Raw genomic sequence first — 18,432 nt, forward strand, 5'->3', positions numbered from 1 at the left:
AATGGAACAACAGAGAGAGATGGAAACGGTTGAGCGAGGAAGGCAGTGAATACTGTAGAATCCCCAAATATATATAGTTATCTCCAATTTTTACGATAGCAGTTTGATTCCAGTACAAATTTTTAAGGACAAGAATATCCTTGTCATCTATTCCGATATTTTTCAGTATGTGCGTTAATTTTACATGCTGTACTTTATCGAATGCCTTTTCGAAGTCCACGAAACATGCAAATACATCTTTTCTTTGGTCACGGCATTTTTGTAATAGGATGTTAAGCGCAAAAAGTGCCTCCCTGGTTCCCATAGCATTTCTAAAACCAAATTGGGTATTTTCGATATCTTCTTCGCATTTGCGTCTAACTCTGTTATGAAGTATTCTTAGAAAAATTGTAAGAATGTGGCTCATTAGGCTTATTAATCGATATTCTGAGCATTTTCTCGCATTGTGTATTTTAGGTATTGCGAGAAAGATGGATTTGAGCCAATCTCTGGGAATCACTCCGGTGTTATATATTGAATTAAAAAGTCTTACTACTACTTCTATATTATCATCCTCTATTAGTTTCAGCAACTAAGTTGGTATATCGTCTGGACCACAAGCTTTTTTAATTTTAGCATTATTTATAGCGTGTTCTACCTGGTATTTCATAATTTCTAGGCCGTCAGTACAGTTTTGGTAGAATTCGGCAACATTATTCCTGTCATTTTCAAACAACTCTGATATATACAGCTTCCATTTTTTTCTTATTTCGTGCTCATTTACAATAATTTTGTTATTGTTGTCAACGAGTACAGAGAAACACTCGTTTTTTAAATATGTTACTCATTTGTTTTAATTTTTTTGTGCATATTAAATAAGTCGTGTTTAGATATTACATCTTCCATTTCGTCGCATCTTTCTCTCATCCATTTTTCTTTGGCTAATTTGATCTCCTTTTGTATTCTGCTCTGCAGGTGTCTATATTCTGTTTCATTAGATTTTATCAGTCGACGTTGTTATTACCATTAATTTTAAGATGTCGTCTGTTATCTATTTATTTTTCTTGATTAAGTTTTTTCTATAATAATTGTTTGTGGAGATTTCGTTAACTTGGTTTTTAAATTCACTCCATAGGTCTTCTGGATCTTCTAGTTGTTCTCCAATGTTTTTTATTCTATTGATATATTTTTTATTGTTTTTTAATGTTTTACGTTTATATCGTCAACGTTTGTATGTTTTTCAGGTTTAAGAACATTGGTTTTTGGTGTTTGTCGCTGAATTTGTTTTATCCTTAGTTTAATATCTGCTACAAGTGATTGATGATAAGATCCAATATCTGCCCCAGGAAATGTATTGACATTTTTGACGGCATTTCGGAAACGCTTATTTACAAGTATATAGTCTATTTGATTTCTTAAGCACTCAGGGTTATTGCCATCATCAAATGTTTCCAAGTGTATAGTCGTCGCTTGGGTATTTTATATCAGGTGTTTGCAATAATCATATCGTTTTCTTTACCAAATTCATACAATCTCTGTCCTCGATCGTTAGGTTGTTCTAGACCATAAGGACTTACAGTCTGACCTCGTCGACCTTCCCCAATTTTTGCATTGAAGTCGCCTATAATGTATAAAATTTCATTGTTTATTAAGTTTCTGTAAGATGTCTTGGATCTGATTATACAACTTCTCGACTTCACCGTCATACTTTCTATCTGCAGTCGGGGCATAGATTTAAAGTATGTTAGTTTTAAATGGTTGTGTATATATTTGGAGTAATATTATTCTATCTGAGACTGGTACGAAATTGATCACATATTTACTCAGTTCTGATGTTACTAATATACCTACACCGTTTTGTGATGCGGGTCTTCTGTACTATTACCGGAATAATACAATACATTTCCGTCCTTTTTACAAGATCCTGACTCTGGAATTCTCATTTCGCTGATTCCTAGTAGGTCTATTTTCATTATTTTCATTTCTTGAATTGCGTTGTCAAGTTTTCCAGCCGCAAACAGACTTCTAATATTCCATGTGCACATTCTAAAATTAGATTTCTTTATTTTTAGTATTTATTTACGAGGTTTTCACATGTTTACGACCTGAAAGGCCTCATGTTTCTCCTCCTCTGTCGCATCTTGGCCTCCGCTTTCCATGATTAGGAACGGTTTGTAATTGTAGTCTCAATTCTATGGTGATTTTCCGGGGGGTGCTTTATGAGCCATTAATGCAGTGGTCCCCCTTTGTCTTCTGTATTCTTATACCGTTGACCATTATTTGTTGGTTTATTAGACTTCGGGGCCGATTTCTCAGCCCCAGGACAAAACAATGCCCTATCATTCACCAACTTATCCTCCCTAAGCCGTTGGTCAATAAGTGGGGAATTGCTTATACCGGCAATCACTCAGACGTCAGAGCCTCATTTTGTATCTAGCAGGATGCCCGGATGACCATAATCAAGATCATTACGTGGGCAAGTGAGATGACATTTGGATAGGAGAGGGTGTACAAGCAAACACGCAGTAGATACCAAATCCATGGTCACAAATAAATATCGCCAGATCTAACTGCCAATTTTTAAAAATTATGAAAACTAAAAGACTCTATGGACCAGAAGAAATCCCCGCTGGCATTTTAAATACTGCAACACCAATGCTTGTTAATATGCTAACAGAACTTTTTAATAGATACCTAAATGGTGATAATATACCTGACATCTGGAAAGAAGGATAGATTCCACCGATGCAGAAAAAAAGGAGATAAGATAGTCTGTATAAACTACCGCTGCAACTCAGTTACCAGCACCCTTAGTAGATTGTACGGAAAAGTTACGAAAACTCTGGTTGAAAACGAATATAAACCACTGGAGCTAAAATAGAAAGCAGGATGTCGATCTGGACGATCTTGCATCGACTACATTACACTTTAACCCAAGTAAATGAAAAAACAATGGCTAGGGATAGACCAACTCATCTTTTATTTGTGGACATCACGAAAGCTTATGATACAATACCCTTATGTAGACTATGGTAAGCACTGGAAAGATCATCTATTAATATTACACTTGTGAAAACAACACCAAGATTTTACAACGATCTTCGAGCAAGAATAAAAATTAACAAGCAGTTCTTCGAAAATTTTATGGTAAATAAGGGACCAAGACAAATCTGAAGTCACTCTTCAACACTATTTAAAATGCATCTGAGTGAGGCACTGTAGAAATGGAGATCACGTTCTGAAATCGGTATACCATTAACCGACGAAACAATCCTATATATACGCTTCATTTTGCAGATGAATCAGTAGTCACTGCACAGAACTAGGAAGATTTGCACTTCATAAAAAAGCGAATAATACAGAAATACAAACGGTAAGTTCTAAATGTTAACTCAACAAAAACGCAATACATGTGCACAGGAGGAGCTAAAAACAATAAACTAAACATAGAAGTTTTGAATAACTTAAGTTTTGCAGACGATACAGTAATAATGACGGATAACAACAATGATTTACTGAACGTAATGCAACGCCTTAATGAACGCTGTCATAAGTACGGACTGAAGATAAATTTAAAGAAAACTAAATGCATGATCATGAATAAATCTGCACATGCAAATATCCAACTGACTATTGAAGATACTGTAATTAAGAGTGTTAATAACTATAAATACTTAGGAACATGGATAACATCAGACGTAGACCGAACCAAAGAAATTAGGACACGCATTGCATCATCGTGCACGTGCATCATTCATTAAACTTAAAAAGTTTCTTTGTTGTCGGGATATAAGGTTAGAACTACGCCTGAGAATGCTTCGATGTTACGTGTTCTCTACTCTTCTTTATGGCTTGGACACTTGGAAGCGTGGACGCTCCCTGCTTAGGTTCCAAACTCCACACTCCAAAATTTACAGGCGGCCAACTTATTCAGATGAACAAGTCCATCTGAATAAGTTGGCCGCCTGTGAATTTTGGAGTTACAGAAGAATTCTACGAATATCATGGATTCAAAGAATGTCAAACGTGGAAGTAACTAGAAGTATAGGAAATGAGGCGGAAATAATATTAACTATTAAAAGACGAAAACTTGAGTACTTAGGACATATGATGAGAGGGCAAAAATACGCATTATTACAACTTATTATGCAAGGCCTGGGGATCTGGGGAAAGCGAAATGTGGGAAGACGAAGAATATCCTGGCTTAAGAACTTAAGGGAATGGTTTGAATGCAGTAGTGCAGAACTTTTTAGAGCGGCAGTCAACAGAGTCCGCATAGCCATGATGATTTCCAACCTTCGATAGAAGATGGAACTTAAAGAAGAAGAAACATAGAAGATGAAAATGTATGTTCGTCATGTTCCCAGTACATCTATTTGTGGACAAGGATGGAAAGAGAGAAGAAAAGACTGAAATAGAAATTAAAGAACGATTCATAAAAGGATAAAAATAATAGTTGCACTTAACTTACTACTCTGGTCAAAAACTGTAACTAAAAAGAAAAAGATAAAACTATATAACAGCATTATTAGAAGGGTTGTACTTTAAAGGCACGAAATCTGGCAACTTACGTAGAGAACGCAACAAAAACCCCTTGTTATGTACAGAGTCATCACCCACTGAAGGTAATATTGAACTGACAGCCGCCTGAGCGAAAAAACGAGGAAGACCGAAAACAGTATGGTCTAATGGATGTCTAAAAGGTCATGTCAGAGGGAGATCTACGACCAAGATACTGGGCCGATAGACATAAATGAAGACCCGGAAGGCACAGGACGCTTTAAACCGGATAATATAATTATAAATACTACATTCCCTGCCTTATTATCCATGGTAAATTTGAGGGTAAAAGATGAGTAGGCCATAAAAATCTCTTTATAAAACATACGACACTGGAATGGAGAGGGAGTAGAGCAGCTGTTCTTTTCAGCAGTTAACAGGGACTTATTCAACGAAATTGTCATTGAGATACCACACTCACGTAAACAGGCATGGCACTAAAGAAAAAAAATTTATGACTGCGAACAGCATATTTATACAAGTATATAGTTGAGTTTAATTTCATCTCCGTATATCACTACTTAAGATTTGGTAAGTACTTTTGAAGTGGTAGCAACCTTAATATTAAGGCGAGAGAAATATTTACACCAAATTATATTCAAAAAGCTTAAAATACTTGTTTGTTTACATTAATTAGAAACGTTATGAAAAGCTTGCAAGTGCCATTCTTCTGCATCACTACCCCATCTGGTTCCTTAGCACAAGATCTTTTTAGCGTTTAAGGTAAACAATCTTAAAAAATCAATCTTATAGTCCAAATTATTAAGTCTGTTTGCCACGTATTTGGTTCATTAACCAAATACAGCTTTTACACCGGTATCCATTGTTTATCCGCAGTAATTAGTTATGGAATTACTAATCTAATATTATTATTTTATAGGTAGACAATTTGGTATACTTAAGTAGTATCGACAGGCCAATATATAAGTGAATCTCGTTATGTCAATGTAGTTCAGCGCAATTTATAAAATTTGACTACAATGTTTATTACTTTTACTTTTAGGGGATCCTTTTTATTGGCTAGCCGACTATGGAACTTTTTTGTTTCGCAGTCCAATTCAAAGACTTTTATGTGGTACATGTTTTTGGGTACACAATTTTGCATTTTACTTTATTTTAACGTACCTTATTCTACGAAAACCAAGTTCCGAGGCAACAAAAGAACATATGGTGATAATGGCATTTATTTTATATGTAAGTCAATAATATTTTTAATCAGCTAAATAATTCAGATTTTCAGATGTGACTAATTACACATTAAACACAACAGAAGATTTTAGTTAAGTTTAAGGCAATTAGTAGATTATCTTCTATTGTTACGTTTATCTTAAAATCTTCTCATTACTAATTTAACTAATATTTTATGTTTGATATATTCGTAAAATAGTTATTAAGTATTTATCTATCTATAAAAATATGTCTATGATTATGGCTTAGACTTACGCTAATTTCGCTAATTTCAGAGAAGTAAACCGACTCTTTTTATTGTGAATGATTGAAACGGTATCAGTACAATAGACAGGAAAATACAACAACTGTTGGCGTAAGACAGCAGCCTACTCTTTTTACCTCAAGTGACTAAAACACAACATCGAGACACAGTCGATAAATGTTTGTAGAGGAAGCAACCATAGTGTCTTAAACGCCGTCTACACTTTCGATCGAAAATCTTCCAAACAAAGTTAATCGAGGCGAGGTGACTCTCTACATACTAGCAAAGTCGAGTAATGTAGTATGACACTTCGCATTCGAAGTTCGGATCCTTTGACTCGGACGCGAAAAACCGACACAGAACGGAAGTAGAACGAGGCGAAGCGAAGTGCATGAAGTACCTGTCTACACTCTCGTACTCGCTGAACTCAGATCAACTTCTCGAGTAGTATAGTAGCCGCTTTAAAAGTACTTACTTGTATGTTACTACTTTAAACGACGTAGAAAGTTTGAAAGAAAATCTCGGTGAGCGCCTACCACACCAATAATTTTCGTTACGTTTTGTATTTGACTTCTTACGGATTTACGAAAAGTTTAACCCTAATTTACCATGTGCCAAAAAAAAAATCGAAGACTCTTTTACTTATTTCTTCGATGCAGCATTCAATAAACACGGATCAGATTACTGAAAAACCAGAGATTATAGCTCATTATAATAGGAGGTATCGATACGTTAGATGCCAAGTGTGCCAAATATACTGTTAAACGTCGTTCTCGTCTATGGCCACTTACTGTGTTTTTTACCGCATCATTGGTATAGCTGTTAATTCGCATATTGTGTACCAATCACTACAGGAAAAAATTAGTTTTACCATATCTTCAGAGAAGACTCGAAAATCACAGATTCCTGAAAGAATTGATATGTTGTATTGTACGAATACTAGGACAAAAACGACAAAAAGAAGCAGATTTTAAAGAAAGGCTTGAGAAAAGAAGAGGTGTTACTTATGTCCAAGTAAATTAAAGCAAAAACCTTTTACGTGTGCTTTTCTTGTGGAAAATTAGTGTCCTATTTTATTGTAGATTTTAGTTATTGTCAGTATTTTGTATTTTATTTTTTGTTTATTTTTATTATTAGTCTGTGTCTTTCAACATTCTTTTACCATTTTTTATTTACCAATACCTACTCAATTTTTTTTGTATTTTAATTTATAAAGGATTTTGTAATAACTTCCGCCAATTTTTCTAATATTTGGATATATTTGGAGCAGTATTTTATTCTACAAGAGTGTAAAGAATCATTCCTTAGTTGAAATAAAAAGCATAGCGATACGAGACAAATTCATAGTGAAAACAAAGGAGCATAGGCAGCGATATGACATACCGCATGTCAGTGTCTACGTCCTGAAACATCCACGTCAGTAGATAGTTCAATTGAACATGCTATTTACGGAGATCTTACGTCTTCCTACGCTTCTTCTGCCTTTGATTTTACCCTATTATATTCCTTATTAGTTCCTCTTTTTCACCACTCATGATGTGCCTCAAGTATTCCCATTTTCCGATTTTTATAAATTATAAAACTTCGCATTGTTGGTACATGTGTTCTGTAATCCATCCATGATATTTTAAAATACGTCGATAACACCACATTTCGAATGCTTCTAGGTTTTTAATGTTAGATTGTTTTAGTGTCTTGACCTCAACTCCATACAAAAGGGTGAGGCCGGGGGCAACTTTGAAATCTTGAATGTAAATTCACATTTTTTTATCAAACATTTAGATTCCGTATGCAAAAATAAGTAACTTATACTCGAGACATTTTTTCGATTTATTAATAAATGACCACTATAGGAATATTTTAGAAATGTTCTAATATGTCAAGAAATGCACGGCTGAATGAAAAACCAAAACCTACGTGTTTAATATTTTTTTAAAATCTATCGAGTGACACCAGATATGATCTTTATCCTTGGAGTTTGGCAAGGGAGGTACGTGGTTAACTTTAAAATCTTTAATGGAAAATCCCATGATTTATTTCAGACTCGGATTGTACGTGAAAAAGTAAACAAATTTTATCTGAAGTTTTAAACTGATTGCATAAAAACATAAACAGATCATATGTCTACTAATGTTGAGGTACTTCGTCGTATGTGTAAACAAAAAGAATTACTAAGAATAATCAAAGAGAGGAAAATGCAATACTTGGGTCATGTGCTGAGAGGCGAAAGATATGAATTACTTCAAGTTATACTGGAAGGAAAAGTACAGGGCAAAAGATCAGTAGGAAAACGCCAGAACTCGTGGCTGAAAGACCTAAGGAGATGGTTCGACCGCTCATCCGCAGAAATCTTTCGCGCAGCAGTTTCCAAAACTACAATTGCCATTTGGATCGCCAACCTTCGAAAGGAGACGGCGCAATGAGAAGAAGAATGTCTGCAAACTAATTTTTTTATGGAACTGAAGCCAAATCTGTATAAATGGATGTTTCTATTTAAGACTATAAAGTTGCTACATAACCCTACCCCATGGGGTGTTTGGTGTCATTTGACATTTTTTATCAATAAATACGTGCTTTTGGTTTTTCATTTGCGTGGAATTTCTAGATATATATGACCATTTCCATAATTTTCCTATGGCATCAGGATGAATTGGTTTTTCCGATTATAGCGCGATCTATAAGAAATTCAAAAATATGTGTTACATAAAAGTTACTTATTTTTGCATAAGACATACAGATCTTCAACAAAAAGTTAAAGTTCCCAATTGAGATTTCAAAGTTTTCCCAGTCCTACCCACTGAATTACTATAATAACGGAGCGTTTCATCCGATATATATATATATATATATATATATATATATATATATATATATATATATATATATATATATATATATAGATATATATATATATATATATATATATATATATATATATATATATATATATATATATATATATATATATAGATATATATATATATATATATATATATATATATATATATATATATATATATATATATTGAATTTGAAATTTCCGCGGGAGCTATATGTGGTTTCAGTTGTTTTCCGGGTTTGACTCCGCGTTAAATATTTTTGGTTTTTAGAAAAACCATTGTTTTGACGACGTTTCGGCAAGGTCACACTTGCCATTGTCAAGTCAGATTCTGCTTCGTCTTGATGTTACAGGCGAACTGATTTCTCGGTCGCTGCACGCTGAGTTTAAATATCTTGTTGCGCTTCTTGTCATTGGTCCTGTGCGCAGAGTGGGCGTGGTCTTCTTCGCTATTTTAATTTTTTTTTACGTTTTTCTGCAGAATTGTTTTCCACGTATTTGGGAGTCTTTGGGCATCATCTCTGGTGTTTAAATTTTTCGGATGTTTTTCGATCTCTATGGCTTCTCTGATTACACGTTTGGCCTTATTTTCGATGTTGGCTAGCATTGTTGTTCCATTTAAGTCTATTTTATGTCCTGTGTTTATGACATGTTGTGCTAGGGATGAAGTTTTTTCTTTTCTTTCGATGGCGTTTCGATGTTCTTCGCGTCTAACCTGTATCCTTCGATTTGTTTGTCCGATGTACGATTTATCGCAGTCTTCACATGGGATCCTGTATACGCCTTGATTTTCTAATGCAACTTTTGTTTTTGCTGATGGTAATATGGTTGCTATTTTTCTGTCGGTGTTAAAAATAGTTTCTATTTTGTTTTTTCTTAGAACTCTGCTGATTTTGTCTGTCGTACCCTTTATATAGGGCAGGATAGTTTTACCGACTGGTTTTTCTTCTTTTTCTGGATCTTTGCTGTTGTTTCGGGATTTATGTGCTTTTTCAATCATGAACATGGAGAAACCATTTTTTCTTAGACTTGTTTTGACTTTGTGCATTTCTTCATTCTTATGGTCCTCATCTGCCAGTTTCTCAGATCTTGTTATTAAGGTTTTTATTACCGAATTTAATTGTGCAGGATGATGGTGTGAGTCTGCGTGTAAGTACCTGTCAGTATGGGTTGGTTTTCGGTATACTGTATGTCCTATGCTTCCATCTTCTTTCTTAATAACTAACACACGGGGCGAACTAAACTTAACGAGGCATTGCTTAAACAACACCTACTTCATCTACAAGGACCAGAGGTACAAACAAGTCGAAGGAGCACCGATGGGTTCACCACTGTCCCCCGTAATAGCCAACCTTTTTATGCAAGATATGGAATCAAAAGCAATAGAAACAGCAGAGCATAAACCCAAACTGTGGCTTAGGTATGTTGACGACACATTTATTATCTGGACGCACGGAGAAGAGAAACTTAATAAATTTCTACAACACATTAACAATATCCATCCAAAAATACAGTTTACCATGGAACGGGAGAATAACCAACAACTTCCATTCCTAGATGTGTTAGTTATTAAGAAAGAAGATGGAAGCATAGGACATACAGTATACCGAAAACCAACCCATACTGACAGGTACTTACACGCAGACTCACACCATCATCCTGCACAATTAAATTCGGTAATAAAAACCTTAATAACAAGATCTGAGAAACTGGCAGATGAGGACCATAAGAATGAAGAAATGCACAAAGTCAAAACAAGTCTAAGAAAAAATGGTTTCTCCATGTTCATGATTGAAAAAGCACATAAATCCCGAAACAACAGCAAAGATCCAGAAAAAGAAGAAAAACCAGTCGGTAAAACTATCCTGCCCTATATAAAGGGTACGACAGACAAAATCAGCAGAGTTCTAAGAAAAAACAAAATAGAAACTATTTTTAACACCGACAGAAAAATAGCAACCATATTACCATCAGCAAAAACAAAAGTTGCATTAGAAAATCAAGGCGTATACAGGATCCCATGTGAAGACTGCGATAAATCGTACATCGGACAAACAAATCGAAGGATACAGGTTAGACGCGAAGAACATCGAAACGCCATCGAAAGAAAAGAAAAAACTTCATCCCTAGCACAACATGTCATAAACACAGGACATAAAATAGACTTAAATGGAACAACAATGCTAGCCAACATCGAAAATAAGGCCAAACGTGTAATCAGAGAAGCCATAGAGATCGAAAAACATCCGAAAAATTTAAACACCAGAGATGATGCCCAAAGACTCCCAAATACGTGGAAAACAATTCTGCAGAAAAACGTAAAAAAAATTAAAATAGCGAAGAAGACCACGCCCACTCTGCGCACAGGACCAATGACAAGAAGCGCAACAAGATATTTAAACTCAGCGTGCAGCGACCGAGAAATCAGTTCGCCTGTAACATCAAGACGAAGCAGAATCTGACTTGACAATGGCAAGTGTGACCTTGCCGAAACGTCGTCAAAACAATGGTTTTTCTAAAAACCAAAAATATTTAACGCGGAGTCAAACCCGGAAAACAACTGAAACCATATATATATATATATATATATACATCCTACTATCATTTTCGCATCGATACATTATGCTTTTACCATCAATTTAGCATCGTCTTGCAAAGTAGCATCTGTATATCGACGCTACTTTACAAGACCTTAATAACTTTTTTCCTGTACCTGTTACAAGAATTTTAACCATCTCATTGATTAGAGTTTTGATACCGTGTTGGTATTTTAAAATATCTGCTTTCTCTCTTTATCCCTTACTGAGTTATATAAGTTTATTCCAGAAAATGTTTGAGTCTAAAATGATGGTACAGTGAAAATATTATATATATTTAGTTCAGGGTTTTACCGTTTACTCGCTGCCATTATATACATGAAAATGTATATCCCACTTTCATTATCAATCATTTTAGCATCAGAAATTTGGCATCGCTGTTGAATATAATATTACCCACAACGAAATAGTAAATTTAAGAATATATATATTTTTTTTTCACCCACAAATCATTCTGGCATCATGTTTAGTTAAAAGTAACGGGTTATTATATATTGCAACTACCTATTGTATCTTCGCTCCAATTGGTCCAGTCGCGACGTACAGCCCCTCAAATGATAGGATTTAACCAATAAAATACAATAAGACAGAAAAATCAAATATAGCAGCATGTCAAAAAGGCTTTAATTATATATCTTCGTTTCTATAAGTGAAATCGTGACGTACAGTATCTCAAATGACAGGATTTAACCAACTGAAAAAAATTAAATACAGCAACATGTCAAAAGGGCCGTAGTCACGTATCTTCGGTTCTATTAGTCCAATCGTGACGTATAGTACCTCTAATGATAGGATTTAACATAAAGAATACAATGGGATAGAAATATCAAATGCAGAGCAATGTCAAAAGGGCCTTAGTTGTGTATCTTTAGTTCTATTAGTCCAATCATGACGTGCAGTACCTCAAATGAAAGGATTTAACAAATAAAATACAATGAGGTATAGGAATTAAATGGAGTAGCATGTCAAAATGGCCGTAGTTATGTATCTTCGGTCCTACTAGTCCAATCGTGACGTACGATACCTCAAATGATACCACTTAACCAATAGAATACAATGACATAGAAATCAAATACAGCATCACGTCAAAAGGGCCTTAGTTACGTATCTTCGTTTTTAGTGGCCCAATCATAACGTACAGTACCGCAAATGACAGGATTTAACCAATCGAATACAATAAGATAGAAATGTAAAATACATCAGCTTTTCAAAAGGGCCTTAGTTATGTATCTGCGGTCTTATTAGTAAAATCGTGACGTTTCGTACCTCAAATAATAGAATTTAACTAATAGAATACTATGAGATATAAAACTTAAATAGAGTAGCCTGGCAAAAGGCTTTTGACAAAATCTGACATAACAAAATGCTAGAAATATTGGAAACAGCGGGATTGATCGATAAAGATCTACGCATAATTACAAATCTATACTGGCATCAAGTGGCAATAATAAAGGTTGAACAAGAACTGTCGGATGAAATAAATATAAAAAGAATAGTGAGACAATGCTGTATATTGTCGCCTTTACTTTTTAACTTATATTCGGAGGAAATATTTAAGGAAGCCTTAATGGAGACAACCGAAGACAAACATAATTATATACAGGATGACGGAATAAAAGTTGGAGATGCCACACTGGACAGAGTAGAGAAACTCGTGTATCTCGGCAGTAATATCAATGAGAGCTGGGATCCAACCGCAGAAATTAAAAGCCGACTAGACAAGCCCGAGCTGCCTTTGTAAAAATGAGAAACGTACTTTGCAGTCACGATCTTAGTATTGACCTTAGAGTTCGAGTGACATTTGCTACATCTTTCCTGTCCTGCTGTATGGAGTGGAAGCGTGGACTCTAACTGAGGCTATACAGTTATATTATATTATAGGGCTGTGGGTATACAGACGACTACTGAAAATAAGCTGGGTCGACAGAGTTAGAAATGAGGAGGTCCTTAGACGGCTGAACCAAACTACACAACTGGTTAATATAATAAAGAAACGCAAGCTGGAATACTTAGGTCATATTATGAGACACCCTGAAAAATATAATCTTTTACATCTGATCATTCAGGGAAAGATCCAAGGTAATCGTGGTCCTGGTAGAAGAAGAACACCATGGCTGAAAAATCTAAGGCAATGGTATGAAAAATCAACTACATCGTTATTTAGAGCTGCTGTCAATAAAGTCACGATGGCAAATATGGTAGCCAACATGATATCCAACGATCGATAACGGTCATGGAACTAGAAGACGAAGAAGTCTGGCAAAAGGGCTTTAGTTATGTATCTTCGATCCTATTTGTCCAATTGTGACGTACAGTACCTCAAATGGTACCATTTAACCAATAGAGTACTACGACGTAGAAATCAAATACATCAACACGTCAAAACGACCTTAGGTATATATCTTTGCTCCTATATATGTTATGTCAAAAGAGCCTTAGTTGCGTATCTCCGGTCCTGTAGGTCTAATCATGACATGAAGCCTAAAATGATAGGATTTAACCGAGATAATACGATGGTAGAGAGAAATTAAACATGGCGGCATCTAATAACACCTTAAACTGGCAGCAATAAAACGAATTACCGCACAGAGATGTGTGGCATATTACGTGACAGGATTTAGCGAATACCATACAATTACGTCATACATCTCTTTGCATACGTCCACTTTTAGTTAACTACTTAGTATCTATTCAGTACTTTGCTTTACGGTGTTGAGGCATGGACTCTTAAACAGAAGAATGTTAAAAATCTTGAAAGCTTTGAGATGTGGTGCTACCGCCGTATACTAAAAATAAGTTGGGTGGATATAATTACAAATGAAGAGGTATTAGAAGTTATTCACCGGTCACCGCCTTTTCTGTAAATGGAGTGAATATTGTTTTCCATTTAATATTTTTTCTCAGTTGAATAATTCCTGCTGGTATTTGGTCTAAGCTTACTTCTTTTCCCTATTCAAGCTGTTTCATAGCTAATTCTACTTCCTCTTTATAGTGCCCTGTTCACCTGTTTTGGTAATTTCGGACTATTTCATCTCTTATAACATAAAACAGTTGTTTCAGATATCTTTATCGCGTTTCCTTTTTTTATGGATGAATATTCTGCCGTTTTCATCTTCTACTATTTCATATGGAGCTATACGATTAACAATTCCAAATCAAGAAAACATAAATAACACTTCGAATTATATTATACAACTAATAGTCCAAAAATGAAGAGCAAGAGGTAGATGGCCAAGAAGCCGAAATCTTAATGACGAACACAAATATAATCGACTAATCAGACAATTAAGATCAGCGCTACATGATGAAGGCAATGCCACATTTGAACACTACATTAGTACATTGTCTAAAGAAGATCATTAAGTATGAGTAGCAACAAAAACACTTAAAGAGACCTGAACAACACAACTCACCATTTAAGAAAGATGACGTTAGTTGAGGAAGATCAGACCAGGAAAAAATGTCAACATTTTCAGAATACCACATAATAATAGTCAAGCAATAGAACACTGAAAACTTTTATTTTTAACTGTACGCCCATGAATGACTTACCATTTTTTAAGTTACACTTAATATTGCACTTGTTTATTGTATTTTTTTCATCTTTCAAGATAATTCTTATAGGGATATATGTATTTATAACATACGGTCTTATGGTCTTATTACGGCTTTAAGATTATTCGACCCAAATGTATCTTGTACCGCACTGCTAATTGAGAATTATGTTTGTAATGCGATAAGAGGTCCGGATATACGAGACACCAGTGACTCATGCCGCACTGATAAAAATCCGACAGGAATCTGTATTTCTATAAAAAAAGAATATGTAGATTAATTTGTTTTGTGTATTAATTTAGTTTAGTTTGAACAAGACTTGCAGTAAAAGATTTTTCTAAATATAGAATGTAAACCATATTCCCAATGCTTTGTGAAAGAGAACCAGTTTATAATATACCGGACGACGAAGGACTTCAACATCTAATTAATAGGATTACCACAATGTGTGATGAATATGGCCTTAAGCTAAACACCGCAAAGACAAAGGTGATGGTCGTCAGTAAAACGCCAACACAACCGGAAGTGGTAACAGCTTATGGTGAACAACTGGAGAGAACTAACAGTATCACTTACCTTGGTTGTAATCTAAATGAGAACTGGGATATGAGCAAAGAAATTAGAATACGGATAGAGAAGGCCAGAGCTGCATTCTTTAAGATGAAGAATCTGTTATGTGGAAACAATATTACTTTAAGTCTGAAAATTTGATTAGTGAGATGTTATGTGTTCCCTACTCTTTTGTATGGTGTCGAAGGTTGGACTTTGACGGATACACTTCTCAAGAAACTGGAAGCCTTTGAAATCTGGGTGTATCGGAGAACCCTACGAATAAGTTGGGTGGATAGAGTTCGTAACGAAGTTGTTTTGCATCGGATGGGAAAAGTTACGGAAGTCGTCAAAACAGTTAAAAATCGCAAACTTGAATATTTTGGCCATGTTATGCGCCACCCAGAGAGATATAATATACTCCATTTAATAATACAAGGCAAGGTAGACGGAAGAAGAGGGCCAGGTCGAAGAAGAACGTCATGGCTTAGAAACCTGAGAGATTGGCTTAACAGATCCTCTGCATCTCTTTTCCGAGCTGCCGTCAACAAAATTACTATAGCCAATTTGATAGCCAACGCTCGATAATCGAGCTCGGCACATGTAGAAGAAAAAAAGGACGACCTTATTTTAGAATATTGGTCGATGAATTGAAATCATTGTTCAAGAAACGAATTATTCAAGTGCAGATGTTTTACTATAAAAACATGTAGAACCAAAATCTCGATTAAAAAAGTTGCAACCAGTTACTCAGGATGGAACTTAACCCCATTATTGATTTTACAAGTGATAAAATGGGTCGACAAAAAACCAGTTTTATTCCTTACATCATTTAAACATAATAGTTGTATCTTGGTTTAATCAAATGAAAAGAAAAATTATACACAAGTACTAAAACCACAAACTATTCTTGATTATAACTTGGTGAAAAAGAGTGTTGATTTTAGTGATCAAGTGGCTTCTTACCAAAGCCCAATACGCAAAATTCTGAAGTGGTACCGAAAAGTGGCAGTGAAATTAATATTTAATACCTGATTTAATACCACAGTAGTCAATGCTTAGTTGCTAAATAACAGAAAACGTAAAAAAGTGACAACCTATCCTTGAGTTCAGACTGGAGTTCGCGAAGGCATTTGCAAATAAAGAAATGTTGTAACCTTCACGACAAGTTACATCCAAAAATACCATCTCAGGCAAAGCGATGTAGATAATACAAAGAGAAGAAAGTGTAAAAGATGTTACAAATTTTTAAGAAGAAGCATGATTAGTAGAAAGGCCGATAGAAAAGTTAAAAAAGTTAAAACATACTCTGAAGAATGTGATGGCAAAACTGCAATATGTCTAGTGTGCTTTATTGAATCACATTAAAAAACAATTTTACTTATACAGGAACTATTATTGAGTAAAAACGTATTGTGCCTCAAGTGGCCTTATAATATTGGATAAGTTGATAGTTTCTAGTAGAACGTTTTTATTGTTAATTACCTCCGTAAAAGTGAGTTATAGTATTTATAAAAAAATGGATGTAAATAATATACCTTCGACATCTAAAAAAGCTAGATTTGAACATAAACGTAGATTGACCACTGCTGAATTACAATCATTGTTAGAAGCATCTCGCGAAGACAATGTAGATTAAACGAATGGTGGAAGTGACCCTGATTGACTCTGATGAAATATTTGCACAAAGTCGTTCAGAAAAATCGAGGATTGCGTTTTGGAAAGAGACAACACAAACAGAATTTAAGACTTTTCTCGGGCTTATGTTCCATATGGGTACAATTAAGATGAACCGTCTGAATGACTACTGAAAAAGTATGGGTAACTTCTATAATAGTGTTGACTTGACTAGACAATTGATCATAGCCCATATTAAGAAATAACCGAATAGACAATCCTCACTTGTCAAAGAAACTAAAAAAACGTGAAGTGGTCTAAAAACTAAAAAGTCCCCTATTCAAACTGGTTTTTAATAAAAAATTTAATAATATGTTAAAGTTTTTTTAATATACCCTAAAACTGAAAGCGCAAAGAATCGATTGCAAGTTACAAAATACTTGTAGTCATACTGTTTGGACAAGTACAGTTGTTTAAATAATCGGTTTCTGTGATAAACAAATTGAATAAATTGTAAAATATTTTTTGATCTGCTTGATATTTAGCACACTTTAATAACTCATCAATTGCCATAATTTCAAGTAGCTATATTACCTGTCGTTAGGCAAAAAACAAAGTTATTAACATTTATAAATTACTACAAACATAATATCTTACAGTTTACGGTTTTTTCGTTTTTTCTTATCTCAATTATTTATGTATTTAAATTTGGTATTTGTCTACATAAAAAACTTTTTATGGTCTACAACATTTATTTGAATTGTTTTTCTTTAGAATGTATACAAAACGTTTTATAAGCAAACAATTATTTTCTTTTTGCCTTTTAAGATTGTTTAAAAAAACAAAGCAAAATCAACTTTAGTCAACTCAGTCTTTACGAATTTTTCGTCGGCTACCCCTCATACTATTTAGAATTTATATTTCTGTATAAGATTTTTTTAAACTATTTAGCGAGGTTCCGTGAACTACTTTCTTATGGCAAAGTCAAATATTATTTTTCTATGTGAATAAGCCACAATTATTGGTCGATATTGAGATGAAAATTACATTTTTAATTAACTAATATTTAACGATATGTTTTCCAATATTTAACCTTGTTTATTGTACAAATTATGTAAAAATGTGTATACACATTTTGTACAAAAAACGTTTTTTGAGAACGATTTCCTGAATGGAAATCAAAATGTCAAACATTAAATAATTAAAAATGTAATTCTCATCACAATCACAACCAATATTTTTGACTTAATCCCATAAAAACCTAATATTTATCTTAAACTATTCACTGATAGCTTCGATAAAAC

This window comes from Diabrotica undecimpunctata, chromosome 4 (assembly GCF_040954645.1).
Source record: "Diabrotica undecimpunctata isolate CICGRU chromosome 4, icDiaUnde3, whole genome shotgun sequence".
In the NCBI taxonomy this organism is placed as follows: Eukaryota; Metazoa; Arthropoda; class Insecta; order Coleoptera; family Chrysomelidae; genus Diabrotica; species Diabrotica undecimpunctata.